The sequence below is a fragment of the Crinia signifera genome, chromosome 7 (assembly GCF_055691185.1).
Source record: "Crinia signifera chromosome 7, ASM5569118v1, whole genome shotgun sequence".
Taxonomy (NCBI): domain Eukaryota; kingdom Metazoa; phylum Chordata; class Amphibia; order Anura; family Myobatrachidae; genus Crinia; species Crinia signifera.
The window spans coordinates 142018320-142038739 of record NC_139223.1 but is presented as its reverse complement, the minus strand read 5'-3'; the positions used below and the strand labels follow the sequence as shown (position 1 = coordinate 142038739).

The following is a 20420-nucleotide window of genomic DNA, read 5'->3' as shown; positions in this document are numbered from 1 at the left end:
AAATGTATGTAATTCTCAGCAATATATTAGTATGTGCCTGCTGTAAAATAAATCAATTCCACAGAAAGAAGCTTTAACCCATTGAGTATCAAGTGAATTTGTCAAAATTGGTGTGAAAATTACATTTTTGTTCATCATAATGACCTGTTATGTTTACCTTTTATAGCAAATATAATTTATTTTATTTGAATTTATTTATTACAATTTTTTATTTGAATTCATATAACAAATGTGAGCGACGCTGGTCTTTTTGGACAATATTTTGCATATCTCTCACAGAACTGTTGGCATGCATATTTTGTGCATCTCTCAGAGAGATGGCAATTTTAGCAGATATTTTTGCATATCTCTCACAGAGATGTTGGCACTCAGGGCCAGATGTACTAAGCTTAAGAAAAAGTGATAAAATGGAGAGTGATAAACAACCAACCAATCAGCTCCTACCTGTCATGTCACAGCAGTGGCTTAGCTTGTGTAAGGCTGCCGCTTGGGGGAGCGAGCGACAGGGGGGGGTGGGGGGGTCTGTGTGAGCGCCGGCACCCACCCAGCACACTAAAAATCATCTGACTGTGATGACATTCTGCCACAGTGCCGCCTGCCAGTGCCCGCGCGCTGGCTGAGCACAGGAGGCGAGTTGGCCGCAGCATGTCAGAGACAAACAAATCCCCGCCTCACTTGGCTGTACACAGAGCCGGCTATTGGCTACTGTGTGCAGGCTGCGCTGGAGGGGGCACATCTCCTCCATTGTCTCCGGCTCTACTGTAGTCAGCGGCCCCTGCTTCCCTCTCTCTGAGAGAAGAGGAGCAGGAGTGACCAGTCTTGTACTGGTGGTTACCTTTGCTGCAGCCTCCTGGACCCCGGGTGGTCGGGGCAGCACACAGTAATCTGCAGTGCTTTCTGGGTGAAAAATCCCAAGAGGCACTGCAGTGGGGTCAGAGGAGCATGTGCTGAGCTCTGATTGGAGGACAGCCCAGCACTTGCTCTTGTGACCTCTGGAGATCTATTCAGTAGCAGCAGCAAATGGGAGTCGGACACCTCCAGCCAGCACACAGCACCCAATGCTGTCCAATCCAGCAGTCAGCAGGCACAGGAGGAGACCCCACACTGTGAGCAGCTACCACCAGCTACAGCTAGGAGCTCCTTCCCCCATCACTTCCCCTGACTCACATGGCTCACACAGGTCAGTGAAATTACACAAGTAATGAAGCTTATACAGAGAAGGGGAGGAGCAGGGAGTGGGCTACAGCCAGATACATATAACCTGCAACCCTCCTACAGCCTTATGCTGTGTACACACGGTACAATCCAGCATGAGATTTTGACTATATAGTCAAAAACGCATGCAGATCGCATGCAGATCGCACAGGTTATTTACCTTGCGCTCCCGATGCGCGCTCCCGTGACAGCACAAATCGAAACCCAGATAGACAGGGCAGCAATGACTATATAGTGCAAATCAAATGTAGATAGCATGAATTGTATGTAAATAGTGCAGAGTTAGCAAAGATTGTATAGCAGCCGAATAGCAAGGGAATCTCACAGTGTGTACACACTATAACCCTAACCTCTCCCCTCCTGCAGACTTACCCTGACCTCTCTCCTAACCTCTCTTCCTGCAGCCTTACCCAAACTTATCCCCTACAGCAGCCTTACCCTTACCTCTCCCCTAAACCTAGTCTCCCCTCCTGCAGCCTTACCCTAACCTCTCCCTTCTTGCAGCCTTATCTTAACCTCTCACCTATCCATAACCTCCTCTCCCACAGTCTTATCCTAAACTATCCCGTCCTGCTGCCTTACCCTAACCTCTCCCCTCGTGCGGCAATACCCTAACCTCCCATCCTGCAGCCTTTCCCTAACCTCTCCCCTTTTACAGCCTTGCATTATTCTCTCCCTGCCCCACTTCTCTATCTATCGGACGGGGGCACTAACATTTATGTTAACGAACTTACGCCACTGTTATGTTTTATATGGGAGGGGGGGCACAACATTTTATGGCAGGGGGGAGCAAAATGTATAGTTACGCCACTGTGTCACAGGTTGTGTTTGAAAAATGACAGGTAGGAGCTGATTGGCTGATGGTTTATCACTGTCCAATTGACCACTTTTCATGTCTTAGTACATCTCACCCTCAAAGAGATAATTTTATTTTTATATACTGAAGGCATTATAGATAGGATTACCTATTGCAGCAACAAAAAACTAATGATGGAATGCCAATTAGCTTAAATTTACCAAGCTTCAGATGCTAGTATAGAGCTTAGAAAATGCGCTGTCCAGGTGAAGGATTAGAAGCAAAGTGATAGCAACTGTTAATCTGTTTCCAAGGTTCCAGCCCGGTGAGCCTAATGCACAGGTGCAAATGTCATGATCTGGAGGTTCCCCTTCTAGTAAAAAATGCAATAGAATAACCCAGTGGTTCTCAAACTGTGGGTCCTGACCCTAAAGTGGGTCCCGACCTTCTCAGCATGGGGTCGCGACTCCATGTTGTGACCATCAAGCTGATGACTTCTCTCATCTCAGTCAGTGATTCAAGGAGTCTGAAAAATCTGTTGAATTGTCTGTTATTTTGTGCCTCCACCATGCTGCCATGTATGTGCTGTCTGCTGACTACGCATGTGATGTGACGGGTTATGGTATATTAGACTCCTCCCATCACTCTGTGCCTCCACAATGCTGCCATGTATGTGCTGTCTGCTGACTACGCATGTGATGTGACGGGTTATGGTATATTAGACTCCTCCCATCACTCTGTGCCTCCACAATGCTGCCATGTATGTGCTGTCTGCTGACTGCACATGTGATGTGATGACCTTCTGCAGTAACTTGCTGTGGTCCCGTCATTATTTTTATTGTCTGATGGGGTCCCAGAGAAAAATAATTTGAGGACCCCTGGAATAACCCCTAGGCTACTATTGGCTATCAATTATCTACTGGGAAGATGCTCTGGAATTCCCACAAAGCACCCCTCTTCCCTCTGACTGGCACGCTCCCTTCTCTCTCCACATGCCATTTTATTTCCCTAATTTTTCTTTGCTACAATTGCATTTTTCTAGGCCACTTTTTTCACACCACACCTCCACTGTCTTTTTTATGAATAGTTGCCTTATTGCAGCACAGAAACTGGATAGTGAAGCATGCTTGCAGATGTTGAATGAATGAATGCAAGCAAATGATTATAGAACTGATACTAGTAACTCCAAAAGCTATGTACATACTGTAGGGTGGGCAGTGTACTGTAGTGCAGGGCCAGAGTAGTAGGGCTAGGCTTGCTTTTATAATCCTGCTATGTGGTATAACATGAATCGGGGGCACTACATGCAGCATAATGTTATTAAGCCTATGGTGTCGCATGTTTTAAACTGGGAATACTATTGTGTGACCACACCCCATACTTGTAAGGCCAAACCCCGGTACTTGTTTCCTAGCACGGCCACACCGATTTACATCGGGGTGGTCGTGTCGGAAAAATCGCGTTGATCGCATCGCATGCGATTTGGTCGCATGCGATGCGACCGACCCGATTTTTTGATTGAATGAAATGTAAATCGGGTCCCTGGGACCCGATTTTACATTGGATTCAATGTAAAATATTCCCAACCCCCCCAAATTTAACGGCGTAAACCCCACCCCACGATAGACGCCAACCCGAAGCGTGGCGAGCGCAGCGAGCCCGCGAGGGGCGGCGGTGCGCGTCCTCCGACCTTTTCATGTGCGCTCGCCACACTATTCTATTCTCAACTCCACGCCGACGTGGATAGTAGGGGAATGAAAAGGTCGGAGGACGCGCACCGCCGCCCCTCGCGGGCTCGCTGCGCTCGCCACGCTTCGGGTTGGCGTCTATCGTGGGGTGATGACGGGGACATCTATAATGTGAAATGGGTCATATTGCCCCATTTCACATTTTTCACATTTTCTCACGATTTCAATGTTAAAAATATTTTAACATTGAAGCCTATGGAAAAATCGGGGGCATCGCGTCGGTCGCGTCGGGACCAATGTTAATGGTCCCGACCGACGCGATGCCCCCGATATTTTACCTTTCCCGACACGATCCTCACGATTTCAATGTTAAAATATTTTTTAACATTGAAGCCTATGGAAAAATCGGGGGCATCGCGTCGGTCGCGTCGGGACCAATGTTAATGGTCCCGACCGACGCGATGCCCCCGATATTGTGCCTTAGCCGGCAAAATGGACCTGATTTCAAAGGAAATCGGGTCCATCGTGTGGATCGTGTACCTTAACTTAAAGGTACACGCTCCACAAGATTGTGGCCGTGCTAGGAAACAAGTACCCAAACCCCTACTTTGCGCTGCATGCCATTGGCGTGCACTGGTCCTTTATATGGGTGCCGGAGGATGCTCCGACAGTGGGGGTCAGTATCCCGACATTGGGATTCTCAGAAAAACATAGAGATCAGTTTAAATCCCTATCTACAAACCTCACCCAAGCATTTACTAAATATACAACTGACACAAATGAAACTACCAATTCTGAATATTTACACCATAAACTCCTACTCGAAACATTTCTGGACCATGAAGCGCAACTAAAAGTAGTTGTCAAACAAAAACATTTTCAATGGGGAGGTAAATCTGGCAAATTACTAGCAGATATGGTATGCCAACAAACCAGGAAAAAATATATCACACGCTTAAAACACTCTACTGGCTTTTTAACCTCCCACTCGGACATTGCCAAAAAATGTCATATATATTTTTCTAATCTTTACTCCCCTCCATCTCCTCCTTCCCATCTAGCTAATGTACTTTATCCAGAAGCTAAATTGCCAAAATTGACCCACCAGCAACAGGAAAGTCTGGAGGCAGATATTTCAGAAGCCGAACTCTGTTCAGCTTATAAAGCGTTGAAACTTAATAAATCCCCTGGCCCTTATGGTTTCAGTGGAGAATATTATAAAATCTAACACGAAGAAATGCTTCCAGATTTATTATCCCTCCTCCTATCCAGATTTGGTACTTGTGTAGTTTCATGGCGCCAGTAAATCGCATGCGATATTGCATGAGATTTGCATACGATTTGCATGCGATTCAATGTGTGATGCGATTTATTGCCTGTTCATACCCCCATTATCCACTACGGCATGGAGTTGATTTTATATAGTGTGGCGAGCGCAGTGAGGCAAGCATAGGGAGCCCTGCGAGGGGACACAGATTAATTGACATGTATAGTCCTTTTCGTGTCTATGGTAGCACACCCTCACACTCAATTATAATAAATTGTTGATAGTATACAAGGAGGGTCCACCCTTGCATCAAAAACAACTTATTTCTGTGCGACTGACCATATCCTTCGCTAAACTCCCTACTTAATTGACATGTATTCACTAAGCCCGAAGCGTGGTGAGCGGCCGTGGAATACATGTCAAGTAATCTGTGTCCGCTCGCCACGCATCGGGCTCGGTGGCGAGCTGCCCTTGCCACACTATATAAAATCAACTCCATGCCGTAGTAGATAGTGGGGGTATGAACAGGTAATAAATCGCATCGCACATCGAATCGCATGCAAATCATATGCAAATCACATGCGATTTACTGGCGCCGTGAAACTACACAAGTACCCCAGATTTTAATGAGGCCCACACAATTTTACTTCCAAAGCCTAACAAAGATCCAAGAGTTACTCAATCACTTTATTGAACCAAGATTTAAAATGATGGCGAAAATCATGGCTACCCGACTGCAATTATTAATGCCATCTCTTCTTAAGCACCACCAGCTGGGTTTCACCCATAGTAGGCACTGAGTAAAAAGTGTGAGATCAACAATCGCAGCTATAGCCTCTTCCAAATATTCACAAAATCTTTAATTAAACCTTGATGCGGAAATGGCATTTGATAAGATCACCTGGGAACACCTATATGGAGTACTGGAATATAGGGGGTTTGGACGCCGATTTGGTAATACTATACACTTTCTTTTACACCAACTCTTCCACAAGATTGGTAATTAATAATCTGCTTAGTTATATGGTTAAACTACATAGAGGAACCCATCGGGGTTTCCCCATATCTCCCCTCTTATTAATTTTTATCATTAGACCCCCTAATCCGTATACTGGAAAACCTTACTATCTTCCGTGGCATCTGCATTGGATGTAAGACGCTATAAGTGCTAGCCTTTGCTGATGACCTTTTACTTTTTTCCGCAAATCCTGAGGAGAGTTTGCGGGCTGTGCTCTCTAAAAATCACACAATTTGGTATTTTATCCGGATTTTCACTAAACATTCAAAAATCAACAGCCTTATCTGCGTTTGCCATCAATGGGCGCATTCCTTCAATCTTCAAATCATTTGAAGCTTAGTGCATCTGGCCCGCAGTCTGTCTAGTATGGCACGTTTTTGTCTGCTGTGAGCAATCAGACTATGGCAGCAAGCTGTCTCAGCACCTCAGCAGCTTTTTTCTTTGGCTAACAGGTAATCTAACTAACTAACCCTTTTTGTACCTTTCAGATTCAACCCGTTTCACCCATAGAAAGCCATACAATGTACTTTTAAATGTTTATTTCTTGCTTGTGGGCAGGGATCATGCAGGGAGATAACCGATCACCCTTATGTGGTTATCCTTTGTAGCAAATACCGTTTCTGAGCTGTTCAGACTGCAGGGAAAACGTCTCAGAAACGTGTAGGATCCTGCTTTTAACACGTTTCAAAATACCGGTATTCTGTAACCAGTAAATCATACTTGCCGACTTTTGAGCTGCCCACACCCCCTGGATCGGGGGTGTGGCCACACAGATGCTGCCCTGTTGGGGGGCGTGCCTACAGCGTCGCATCATTTTAGCCCCGACCCCCACCGTGCAATGCTGGTATTTCAGGCATTGCACTGTGGAGGCGGGGCTAAAATGGCACGATCGCTGCATTTTACCCGCGGACCCCCCTCCTGCCGAAGCACACATCTCGAGAGCTGGGGGGATATGCGGGAGGATTGCCACCCTTTCCGGGGGGCCGGGAAAGGGACCCGATTTCCGGGACCCTCTTGGCCATTCCCGGGAGGGTAGGCATCCCTGCGGTAAATTGACAATGGAGCTTTCACACTGCAGCTGTACCCGTTTTAAAACGGTAAGAAAACAGCAATATACCATTTTAAAGCTGCAATGTGAAAGGGGTATAATATGGGATATTGACCATAGCAACCAGTCAGATTCTTCTTATTTAACACCTTCTAGAAGATAATAAATATAATCTGATTGGTTGCTATGGTCAACATCCCATCTCCAATAGAATTCCCATATTAGTAATACATTGAGGACATCAGAATTGTTAGACTGTAAATATGGGCTTATCTGCAAATAACCAGAGAGGCTTCTTTCTGATTGGCTAGACCAGGGGTGGGCAATTATTTCAGTTGCGGGGACACTTAATAGATCCAGCAGATATTCGAGGACCGCACCGCAGAAATAGGGTGTGGTCACTCAAAAGGGAGTGTGTCTTTGAATGTATTGTAGCACACCATATACCCTTTTACACACCATGCAACGCGATAGTAGGCGCCTTATACTTGCCCCTTACATTAGTAATTCCACACACCAGCTCTCCCTTAGTAATATCTCACACCTGCCCCCATTAGTAATGCCACACACCTGCCTCCATTAGTATTGCCACACACTTGCCCCCATTACTAATGTCAAACACCTGCACGCCAGCCTTGAAAAATGGCGCAGATTGCAGCCCCATGCAGTCACGGCGACTCATGTGCGTCCAATGGCGGCTGTGTGTGCGCGTGGCGTAGTCCTGCGCCCTTCCTCGCATGCACTGGGCCGTGCTTGGTGCAGGCTACAAAGGATTACGCCACGCGCACACACAGATAACTGTTGATAAAGATATTTTTGTACCTGAGTCCTGACTGAGCACTGCAGTGAGCAGATATTTAATGCCCGGCCTGACAGGAGTGGACTCGCTTACTTGTTTGATGCTGGCCCCAGGGACTGGTCTGGGACGGGGACCGGGTAAGCTGCTGCCTGCCTCCTCCTCGCACTGTAGGTGGCTGGGCCCGGACACGATGTGTGATCGCGCACGAAAGGGAGGGGGGGTGGCGATGGCGCCAGGCGGCCCCAGTGTGTGTGACGCAGCTGAGCACCCACAGAATTGGTGCCTATGCACATATGTAACTACTATCCTTTAATTATCCTTGTCAAATTTTTCCAAATATATCGGTAAAGAAAACGCTAAACCAGAACATGCTTAATATTTATAATATATGCTTAATATTTATAAGAATCAATGGACATTGTAAATGGAATGATGGACGGGAGTGCATAGTATAATGTACATTTATTATAATGTGCCTTATGTGTACTAGGCATTACATAGAAAAGGTCACATGGTCTATGCACCTGTTGTATAGAGATCATGTGACTGCTAACTGCTGTGCTTGGCAGTTGATGACATCACCAGTGAGATCACAGTCATCACTCTTCTGTGGGAGCCATCGCGATCACATCAGAGTGCAGTTTGTCTGACAAGCTACTGCTATTACTTGAGCATTGCTGATTTATTATCAGATTTTTGGATTTATTTGAGACATTTTTATTAAAAAAAAATGTCCAGCCTTCTGCTACATCGAAGGCGCATAGACATGGATGTGAGTATACACAGTAAATATTCCTTCATTCATATAGAACCATATACTGTGTGTGTGTGTGTGTGTGTGTGTTAGTGCCATATACTGTATATCAAGTATGTGGCATTCCATGCTCTCTAGATTGGTATTTTCTGTTACTCATTTTACTGTTAGATCCATATCAGTATATAAAGGTATGTGCCATGTATGGATACTGTACTGTACTTGTTCCTACAGAGAGATTTGTTTCCATGATTCTCCCATGAAGGGGATTTAGGTCTTCAAATGCCAGGTCTACCAACTAATGTTTAATAAAATGAGTGTACCTACTGGGTCATAATGTCAAATCTTTGTCCAACAGGAGACATGTATCCTACATCTTACTTACTGAGAGCGATGAACACCAACCAGTCAGCCCCAACTGTCATGTCTCACGCACAGCATCTAACATGGCAGATGGGAGCTGATTGGCTGGTGCTTTATCACTCTCTATTTTATCACTTTTTAAGCTTATTACATCTGGATGTGTTAAGTAAACCTTGTCATTTTCACTATTTAGTTATAAAAGCACCTTTCAGTTGCAGTGGTGACTATTAGATCTTACAGATCATTCTCACCCTAAGTGATCACTATTGGAGGGGCAGCTGCTATAAAGCCCAGAGGTGAGGAGGGCCCAGCAATCCCATGTAGAACCAGTCTCCATCACTCTATTTACATCTCTAATATTGTGTGGCTATGCCCTCTTTGGCAGCATTACTGTCACATAGACGCTGGGAATATAATGTATAACAGGCGGCATAGATGGGATCCTCACCTCACTCCCTGGAATCTGTACTAGTTTACATATATCATGTCATGCTATAAAGGAGTCCTGGCCACGTTGTAGAGGGACTTGTCTACACCATATTGTGAATTCTGTTCCCCTTTGTAGCGGTGCTGTAGGGATGGCCATCGACCATCGATGATTCAAAATCATTGATGGTTCATGGCCGATGTCGAATAATTTAGCCATCGATGGGAGAGAACAAGATGGTTTCCCTCCATCGATGGAACAGCAAAACAATGTTTTGCTTTTTTTTCCCCCAAAGTGCAGGGACACGGAGCGCCAACCCCCCCCCCCCCCCCCCGACAGCCGCGAAGCCCCGCCCCTGTGTTTTGAATGTCCCACAGGCCAATCAGTCAAACACAATGGATGACCATCGATATGTAAAAATATCGATGGTCATCTATTGCATAGTTTAGCACTATCGATGGCCAGTTGCAGCATTGCCATCGATGGCAACCATCGATGGCAACCATCGATGGCAATGGCAACGATGGCCATCCCTACAGTGCTGTGCTAAAAAGAGGTGTGGCCTCATCATGTTATGGGTGTGGCATGTTCCTCTCCGTACTATTATAGTATTGTTTCCCCACTTCCTATGTGAAATTTCCTACTACAGTATATCATCCAAGACAATGCAGACAATTATAAATGTTGGATTCTGGGATATATATATATATTGCTGTTATGTCACAGTGAAATCCTATGTGTACTCTTGCATCAAAACTCATTATTAATTTTTTTATAAAGGGGAAGTTCCCCAACATTTCCTATGTGTCGGAGGAAGAAAGGAATAGCTGCAAAAACATCACAAGCGCCAACTATAAAAGAATTACTGTCCGCTTGCCACCCATTAATAGTAAGTCTGCTGTTTATCACAACAGTGTATGTGATTTTTTATTTTTAGTGGGTGGGGTTGGGGGTGAAAAGACAGTCAAAGAAGGATCAGGACTGAGATGGAAAAAGTAGAACCATGGAGACAGTGAGGAGTCAGTGAATGATAATATAGTATATGTGTTTATTGTGTGCAGTTGAGCAGTCAGTTCATGAAGGATATATGCACATTGTTTGCAGATTAAACAGCTAAGTTATATGGTCATACATTGTTTATATAACAGTCATTACATATAGGATATACTACATACTATAGGATATACTGTAGGGATATTGCATAATCCATGTTTGTAAAGAACTGCACATCCATAGGGATGGCCATTGCTGCAGTCGCCATCGATGTATGTCATTGATGGCGACATTGCAATCAGCCATCAATAGTGCTAAACTATTAGATGGACGGCCATCGATAGTTTTACCTTTCGATTGTCATCCATTTTCTTTGACTGTGTCCAATGACATAAACCTTTGATTTGTGATGCCTACAAGACAAGGTGACACCCCCCCCCCTGTTTTGTAGAATCGTTTGCCCCACCCGCTCCACCTCCTAAATGCCATGAGGGCAAGACAAAAGTCAGTTCAGACTGTCTTTTATCTGCGAATGGCAGAAAAATAATTTGATGATTAACGAATGATTTTTCAAATCGGCGGCTGCATGCGAGGTGATGTGTTCGTGTACACATCCCCTCGCATGTTACCAAGTGGATTCGGGCGATTGCCCGCTCGCTTGGCCGTGACTGTATGCTGCCTAGAGAACGAGTCTGAATCAGGCCCATGTTGTGTGATTATTCTCTCATGCGGTCAGGCTAATATGTGCCAGTGCTAGAATAGTAAGTAGATCCCATCTTGGTGCCAATAGCTTTACACAATAGTAAGTAGATCCCAGCTTGGTGCCAATGACTTTACACAATAGTAATTAGATCCCAGCTTGGTGCCAATAGCTTTACACAATAGTAAGTAGATCCCAGCTTAGTGTCAATAGCTGGACACAATAGTAAGTAGATCTCAGCTTGGTGCCAATGGCTTTACAATAGATGAGTTTATGAGGGAATGAAGTTGGTAAGATGAGCTGCAGTCGTACAGGAATTGGTTTGGAGAATGTGGAATTAAATGCTGATAAGAAAATGACCTTTCATTAGAAGTAACTGAGAATATGTAACATTACAGGAGGTGACAGTGTAACATCTAAGAGGACTGCCCATGAGGCCGCAAAAACAAATTATCAAGGAAGGGTCCCATATAAAACCAACATATATGATTTGACCTCGCAGAAAATGAATGGAATACCTATAAATGTAGGAGTGTTCCCTCTTCTGAGAGGTAAGTCAGGAATCGTCTCATACTTACCTTTAGTACAATATACAGTATGTGACAGGTGGGTGACTATGTGGCCATTTGTAGAGTAACATGGACTTCAGGTGCTTACTGCCACCAGTCTGCTGGACAAATAGTTATCTAATAGGTAAATGGCCGTCCTATGGACTGTTGCCGATGCCAATGGATACCATAAGAAGCTGTCTATATGGTGATTTGTGTTGAGATTCTTTTCAGGGTTGCCAACCGTCCCGGACTGGTCGGGAGGGTCCCGGAAATTGGGTCCCCCTCCCGGGGGTCTGTGGGTCAGATGACGCAAATCGTGTCATTTTAGCGCCCCCCACTGCAGTGTAATGCCTGAAATACCAGTGCGATTTCGCTGAACAGAGATTTCACACTTCTGCTAATGATTCTGAATCAGGCCCCTGGTCTCATAGTCTCTGTCTTCTGCAGTGATAACTTTGACATATTCCATCATATTCACTAAGTCCTGGATGCCAGGGCTTCGATGCAGAGGGTAACGCCAGCAAAAGCTGCTGCTACCCTACACAAGCACATGGACTTCTTTCTGCATCCATGCTTACAATCTAGTAGAAATAGACTGTGCTGTGTCTTTTTCTGCTTGTGATACAGGTGCCGCAGGGCCGCGCATTGGTATCGCAAGCTCAGTGCGATTTTGCCTAACTGTCCTTACGATTTTGACAATATAGGCAAAATCGTAAGGGCAAAATGGCACTGTGTGTACACAGCTGTAATCCGGCCCTGACCTTGCATCCCACCTTCTCCCCACTCATCTATCACTACTTCCCTCTTCGGCCTTAATCTCTTCTACAGGGGTGTATATGGGCAGGATCAGCGCTGGCGGCTGCTCATTAGAAAGGACATGGACAAACAGTCACAGCCATGTCTGGCACCATATAACTGTACAGAAGATTAGCACATTTTTCAGATTGCATAATGTTCTCCGTCATCAAGCTCAAAACCGCAATCAGAGCCGGCCCTAGCCTAAATGACGCCCTAGGCAAGATTTTCACTGGTGTCCCCTAGCACCGCCAATACAGATGGAGCGGGACTTATCTATCCAGGGGATGGCGACGCCAGCCGCCATCCCCTGCCCCGTGCCATCTGTATGCCGGAAGGGGATGCGCGCGCATCTCCTTCCGACGGTGCTGCCGGCGGTCTCCCGGTGTCTACACCGGGCCCCCCCGCAGCCCCCTGAAGCGGGAGGCGGACAGGATTGCGTCCGCCCCGCCGCCCGGATACTGAGACGTGCGTGCGTGGGGACGCACGCGCGTCTCAGTCAGATGGAGTGCCGTGTTGCTGGTGGATCGCCAGCAACATGCTGCTGGTGATTCGCCAGCAACAATAAGACCCGCTCCATCTGTAGTTCCGCCTCTGACCCTGCTCCCCTTTCCCAGTACCATCAACCCTCATCACAGCAGTCATCATATTGGTGCTCCTACCCTCAATATTTTAAATAGAAACAGCGCACGCATTCGGTGTGCAGCCCAAACAGGGGTGTGTTCTTGCTGGGAAGGGGCATGACAGGGGAAATTCATCTTATTTGCATTGTTATGATAAGCACACATAAGGATCTTCCAATGATTAAAATGATATGCGGCATGCCTATATTCTGTGTGCGACTGTTGCTGTACCTGCATACGGAATGCTATGTTACAGTGATTTCCATGAATACACTATTTCATATGCAGATACAGCCTCACTTACACACAGAATATAGGCATGCTGCATATCATTTTAATCAGCAGAAGCTGCTGGTGCCCCCTGGCATTCCAAATGCCCTAGGCAATAGCCTAGTTTGCCTATGCCTAAGGCCGGATCTGACCGCAATAGTGACTGCACTAATGGGGGTTTAAGAGAATGTCATGTATTCTCAGAATAAAAATGTGTAGATTATTTCATTTTTTTTCAGCTATCTATAAATTGTATTTTCTTATTACTTGATGTGTGTTCCTTTTTCAGTTAGTTGCAAGAAGCCTAAAACCGTGATCAGATCACCAAGAGTTTCTCTGGTAGGTATTACATAATTCACCTTTGCTTTACACACACATTATATATATATATATATATATATATATATATATATATATATATATATATATAGAAAATGGTTTCTCCAAGGTAGAGACACAGGCACTCGCCACTTTATCCAAAAATCACTCGAATTTTTGGTAAAAATCAATAAAGTTTATTATTCAAAAGGGCCAACAAGGCAAAGTGGTAAGACACATCACCAAACTCCGACGTTTCGGTCCGTCAATAATGGACCTTTATCAAGGAGCCTAATAGAGCACAAAACACAATGTAAACAGCAGACAGAAGCTCACACATGTTAAAGTACTCAACAGTGATGAAACAGAATATACAATTGCATGAATAAACTTACGTTTTAGGTGAGGTATAGAGTATAGAAAAGCCATCAAGGGGCTGCATGCAAACCAGCATGGAGCAGGGTTGGTAAACACTGTAGAGCGCTGGTTTGGTTTAAATAGCCCCAGAACGGATATTGGCTGCGCTGGGTCCCGCTGGGTGATCCGGTAACGTCACTTCCTGTGTGACGTTACCAGGAAGAGAGTAAGGGCTGGTGAAGCGCATAGTGCCGGAGGGCGGAAGCGGCGCTTCCGCTGGTTGGAGCGCGACGTACTGCGTGCGTTCCATCCTGTGGAGGAGGATGGGCTTACGCATGTTTGCCGGAGGCGTGTCACTGATGGGGCTGAGAGCTGTTGATTGCTCTGTACGGCACCCGGCGTGGGAGATAGACTAGCGGGGATGACGTGTCAGTCCCTTGGAACGCATAACCCGGAAGCTTGCGTTTCAAGGTAGACAGACAGGGTGGATAGTCTATGACGTGCCTGTGGTTTGGAACGCATACCCGGAAGTATGCGTTCCAAGGCAAAATGAACGTGACAGAAGCTATATGTTCCTGGGCACGGCGCTGATAGGCACTGGTGGGGTTAGCCCACAGTGCTGGTAAATGAGGATGTAACCTATTAGGTGTACATTTAGCGCAGATGAGCGGGTTATCAGGTACCTGGGTCAATAGCAGAGATCTATGCCTCATTAGGTGAATGAAAATTCGTTCTATTTGGGGAAAAACTAAATAAACCAAACCCATATAAGAGAAATTAAAGAGAATAAAGGCAACCAGAGTAGTATATAAGGTCAAAGCAACACCACTGTGCAGTTATAATATTAACACACCGGTGGCTAAGTAGTGCCGACTGTAACTAAGGAAAGGTGGTATAGAGCTATAGGTGAACCCCAATATGGGGTATATGATCGCCCTCTGATGAGGGGGGCACAGAGCAGAGCTAAAGAGAGCAGAAGAAAGACAAAACAAGGAAAGACACAAGTGGAAGATATGTGACAATACAGGATATGCTTATTTCAGAAAGATGTTAAGGGGGTTATTTTCATTGAGGCCTCTCGGGGCCAATGTCCCAAGTTCATATATCCATCGGCTTTCTTTCTTTTTTAGTAGTAGTCCACGATCACCTCCCCGTGGTGGAGGGGGGACCCAGTCAATCAATCGACATCGTAGGCTAGCAACCTGATGTCCAGCCGAAAGGAAATGTCTAGGGATAGGTAAGTCAGTTTTCCCAGTTTCCAAGGCAGCACGAATAGAATTTCTGTGGTTGGCCATACGTTCCCTGAACTTCTTCTTTGGAAGTTCAGGGAACGTATGGCCAACCACAGAAATTCTATTCGTGCTGCCTTGGAAACTGGGAAAACTGACTTACCTATCCCTAGACATTTCCTTTCGGCTGGACATCAGGTTGCTAGCCTACGATGTCGATTGATTGACTGGGTCCCCCCTCCACCACGGGGAGGTGATCGTGGACTACTACTAAAAAAGAAAGAAAGCCGATGGATATATGAACTTGGGACATTGGCCCCGAGAGGCCTCAATGAAAATAACCCCCTTAACATCTTTCTGAAATAAGCATATCCTGTATTGTCACATATCTTCCACTTGTGTCTTTCCTTGTTTTGTCTTTCTTCTGCTCTCTTTAGCTCTGCTCTGTGCCCCCCTCATCAGAGGGCGATCATATACCCCATATTGGGGTTCACCTATAGCTCTATACCACCTTTCCTTAGTTACAGTCGGCACTACTTAGCCACCGGTGTGTTAATATTATAACTGCACAGTGGTGTTGCTTTGACCTTATATACTACTCTGGTTGCCTTTATTCTCTTTAATTTCTCTTATATGGGTTTGGTTTATTTAGTTTTTCCCCAAATAGAACGAATTTTCATTCACCTAATGAGGCATAGATCTCTGCTATTGACCCAGGTACCTGATAACCCGCTCATCTGCGCTAAATGTACACCTAATAGGTTACATCCTCATTTACCAGCACTGTGGGCTAACCCCACCAGTGCCTATCAGCGCCGTGCCCAGGAACATATAGCTTCTGTCACGTTCATTTTGCCTTGGAACGCATACTTCCGGGTATGCGTTCCAAACCACAGGCACGTCATAGACTATCCACCCTGTCTGTCTACCTTGAAACGCAAGCTTCCGGGTTATGCGTTCCAAGGGACTGACACGTCATCCCCGCTAGTCTATCTCCCACGCCGGGTGCCGTACAGAGCAATCAACAGCTCTCAGCCCCATCAGTGACACGCCTCCGGCAAACATGCGTAAGCCCATCCTCCTCCACAGGATGGAACGCACGCAGTACGTCGCGCTCCAACCAGCGGAAGCGCCGCTTCCGCCCTCCGGCACTATGCGCTTCACCAGCCCTTACTCTCTTCCTGGTAACGTCACACAGGAAGTGACGTTACCGGATCACCCAGCGGGACCCAGCGCAGCCAATATCCGTTCTGGGGCTATTTAAACCAAACCAGCGCTCTACAGTGTTTACCAACCCTGCTCCATGCTGGTTTGCATGCAGCCCCTTGATGGCTTTTCTATACTCTATACCTCACCTAAAACGTAAGTTTATTCATGCAATTGTATATTCTGTTTCATCACTGTTGAGTACTTTAACATGTGTGAGCTTCTGTCTGTTGTTTACATTGTGTTTTGTGCTCTATTAGGCTCCTTGATAAAGGTCCATTATTGACGGACCGAAACGTCGGAGTTTGGTGATGTGTCTTACCACTTTGCCTTGTTGGCCCTTTTGAATAATAAACTTTATTGATTTTTACCAAAAATTCGAGTGATTTTTGGATAAAGTGGCGAGTGCCTGTGTCTCTACCTTGGAGAAACCATTTTCTATCTATCGGAGTTCGGAGTAATCTCTGCACCCCATCACAGGACACCCCACCGCTGACATATCTCCTCTATAGTGAGAGTGCGGTCTTCAACCTGACATTATATATATATATATATATATATATATATATATATATATATATAGTAGTATTTGAGAAACGCACTCGATTCACTCTCAGGGCAACTTAGCGGTGCTCCACTTTAAAGGAATCAAAGTCCTAAAGTCCTAAATATAGTAGTTTTGGTTGAAGTAGGCACTCACCACAGGTAATAAGTCATAGCTGAGAAAGATTTATTTTATAAATGCAGTCGACGTTTTGGTCCTCAACAGGGACCTTTGTCAAGACAGGAACATGTCAATCCAAGGACAGGAAACACCAGGCCTGTCTGGTTTTTCCTGTCCTTTGATTGGCATGTTCCTGTCCTGAAAAAGGTCCCTGTTGAGGACTGAAACGTCGACTGCATTTATGAAATACATCCGGAAGGGGACACGCATGCACAAGACGCTCACAAGCCCCTTTCCGACAGAGCTCCCCGTCGCTGTCCGCCAGTCCCCGCCACCTCCCCCCTAAGGGCTGTTTCACACAGTACGGTTCCTGCCGCACGGTGAAATCCCGTACGGCCAGGGAGCCGTGCCGCACTCAGCAGTTGTGAATGGACACTATTGTGTCCATTCACACGGGACGGCCACGGCCCGGCCGCACGGCTGCAGCCGGATCCCCCCACTGGAAGGGACGGCTGCCGGGCTGTGGCCATCCCTGCCATTATAAAATTCTGAGTGCGGCGCGGCTCCCTGGCCGTACGGGATTTCACCGTGCGGCAGGAACCGTACTGTGTGAAACAGCCCTAACTCTGCGCTTCCCAAAAACTGGGATGTCCCAGTCAGATGGAGCGCTTCTCCGCTGATCGCCAGTTGGGAGCATTCTGGTGAGCCCCGACGCTGGCTGAGAGGCGTTCCATCTGTATGTACTGTATGTATATATGTGTGTACACCTAGAAACTATAATAACAATTTTTCTTTTTATAAATAACGCTCTTTCTCCAATATTGTTTCTATTATTTTAGGATGCACCCGGACTTCCAAAACTTGAAGTTAAAAACACAAAAATCAATCTTGTTGCCAGGCCATGCAATGGCTCCAAAGCATTCAGGTATTTATGTGTAATGCATATATTACTGTTGTTGCATAAAGAGATAGTGCCCGGAAATGTACTGTGTTTATACCATGAGCAGAAATTAAATGAATAAACCTATAGATTGTAAGCTTGCAGCAGGGCCCTCTAACCTCCAAGTCTGTCTGCTGTTACCCAGTTTGTTTTATCACTGTCTACTATAGTAAAGCGCAATGGAATCTGCTGCGCTATATAAGAAACTGTAAATAAATAAATAAATATTATCTGGCACAATAAGGGTTATATAATAGGCTCAGATATCTGTACACTGGTGGGATTTAGACCGATTGGCGCCAGATTTAAAGCAGCAATCAGTTATATGGCTGATCTCGCCCTGTGTCTGATTGCAGGTTACCAATTAGCAGCAATCTCACTCAAATCCTGTCAGTTCAATGAAATCAGAAACTATTACTTAACCCCCCATGTCCTCTGTGCAGGTTGTGTGGAGGATGGACCCGGGTGCTTTAAGAGGGTAATAGAGGAAATGGGGGACTAGAAATTGTTTGTGCAGAGGTGGGTTCTGTAGAGGTAACGGGTAGGGTTAACATCTATAGAAAACTATTCAACAACGGCCATAAACCATCAATGATTTTGAAACATTGGTAGTGACTGTCATCCCTAGTAATGGGACAGGGCAGGAGATGAAAGAGTGATATAGGGGATATAGCTTACAGATCCCCATAACCTGCCATTAACTGCTTGCAATGGAGGTAATAAGAGGGGGAAGAGCCGGGAAATATGTACTCAATTGGGAGGAATGAGTCTGTATTGTATGTGCATGTAACGTATAATGCGCGGACTGGAAGCTGTAAATGGGTGATGTGGATCTTGGAATTGTTTGCATGCAGTAGAGAGGATGAGATCTGGGGCTTAATATGGGTTTTAGGGTAGAGGTTGTCTGCCAGGAGCTGTATGCAGGTTGTGAGGGTAGTGTTTCAAGAAAGGGTTGTGCATGTGGTAATGGAGAAAGGGAGCTGAGAGTTGGAATTGAGGAGGATGAGGCCCAGGATAGCAGGCAGTGGGGAGGATGGGGCCCAGGAGCTGTGCACAAGTAATGGGGGAGAATGAAGCTTGGTAACAGGGATGATATAATATGGCTGGATATTTAGCTTTGGGCTATTGGGTAAGTGGGTATTCAGGTGGGGTGGGGGGTTTAAAAGTAGACAACATAACACTGATCTCATAAAAGATGTTACGTTTTTCACCTAACAGGCATTAATATCACACTTTCTTCTTCCTTTTCTTTTTAGTGCAAAAATCTAAGAAAAAAAACTGCCTGGACTGCCATCACCCTCACGTGTATCTCTGTTAACGCTTAATACCTCTGCACCTTTGATGGAAGTCCTAATAACACCCTTGGCTGTGTCATTACACAATAAATATCTTTTTTTCATATAAATGTTGTGACGCTGATAATATTGTTATATGTGTTCAACATGTACAGTTTGGGTGTTGGTGAGAGTTTGGAGAATGTGGTGTGAATATTGCAGTAAGTCCCTGTCTGCCACATGTCACATGCAGTCTATCAGTGTCGTCACTTGTGTGACACAGCGATGTGTGCCGCAGAGGTTCGTGTACAGAAACCATTAACACCCCGATATGCAGAAAGCTAGAATAAATATTTCAAAGTTAAACCACACTCAGATATGTCCACTCTGCCTCCTCACAGGAAACGCATCTTACATTTCTCCAAAGGGCATACATTGCGCCTAATCAGAGAGCACATATGGTTCCAGAAGATTTTAGTTTAAGGTCGTTTAAGTTGGTGGAATATATCAATCAAACTTTTAATATGAAAGTCAGAAAGCAACCGAATGCATGCTTGTTTCTTGACTTTAAAGACTGGCCTTTGGGCCCGGAGAAAAAGAGAATCGGTGCGGTGATATCCATCATGTTAGTAATAGCCAAAACACAAATCCTTATACACTCGATAAAAAAATCTGCACCATTATTATCTGTAGTAAAAATATGTTACTTAATATCTTGTATTTTGAACGAAGAGCAACTCTCCCTGATGTGGAGCAGGGGGTACATAAATTTGCTAAGAAATGGGAGAGATACGTTGATAGTTTGGATGGAATACAAAAACATTCATTTACAAACTTTTTGAATCGACTTCATGGGTTTCATATAGACAATTAACAAGAGCCCCCTAGGGGGATGATTCTCCTTTTGCCTTTATTTTAATTGATTTTAATTGATCAAAGTATATACATAATAATGATAAGTATAGACCCTAAAAATCGAAATAAAAGAAAGTCTTTCATATTTTGTCTTGTCTTCCCCTCCCACACACTCCCCCGACACTCCCCCCCCTCCCCATATTTACCTTATTGTTTATTATTATTTTGACAATAAAAATAATTACAGGACCCCAGTAAGTTACTGCACAA

At 45.2% G+C, this 20420-nt stretch overlaps 1 protein-coding gene and 1 long non-coding RNA gene across 4 annotated transcripts in view; one reads left to right on the top strand and one right to left on the bottom strand.

The window, feature by feature from the left end:
• Nucleotides 1-20420, bottom strand: part of LRP2 (LDL receptor related protein 2) — a 278226-nt gene that overhangs the window by 14081 nt on the left and 243725 nt on the right. The gene's annotated exons all lie outside the window — the stretch shown is intronic.
• On the top strand, nucleotides 966-19418 carry LOC146020632 (uncharacterized). The gene is made up of 6 exons (XR_014450819.1): nucleotides 966-1180; nucleotides 10156-10264; nucleotides 11467-11619; nucleotides 13597-13646; nucleotides 17921-18006; nucleotides 19278-19418. It is a non-coding gene; the product is annotated as an uncharacterized LOC146020632 (long non-coding RNA).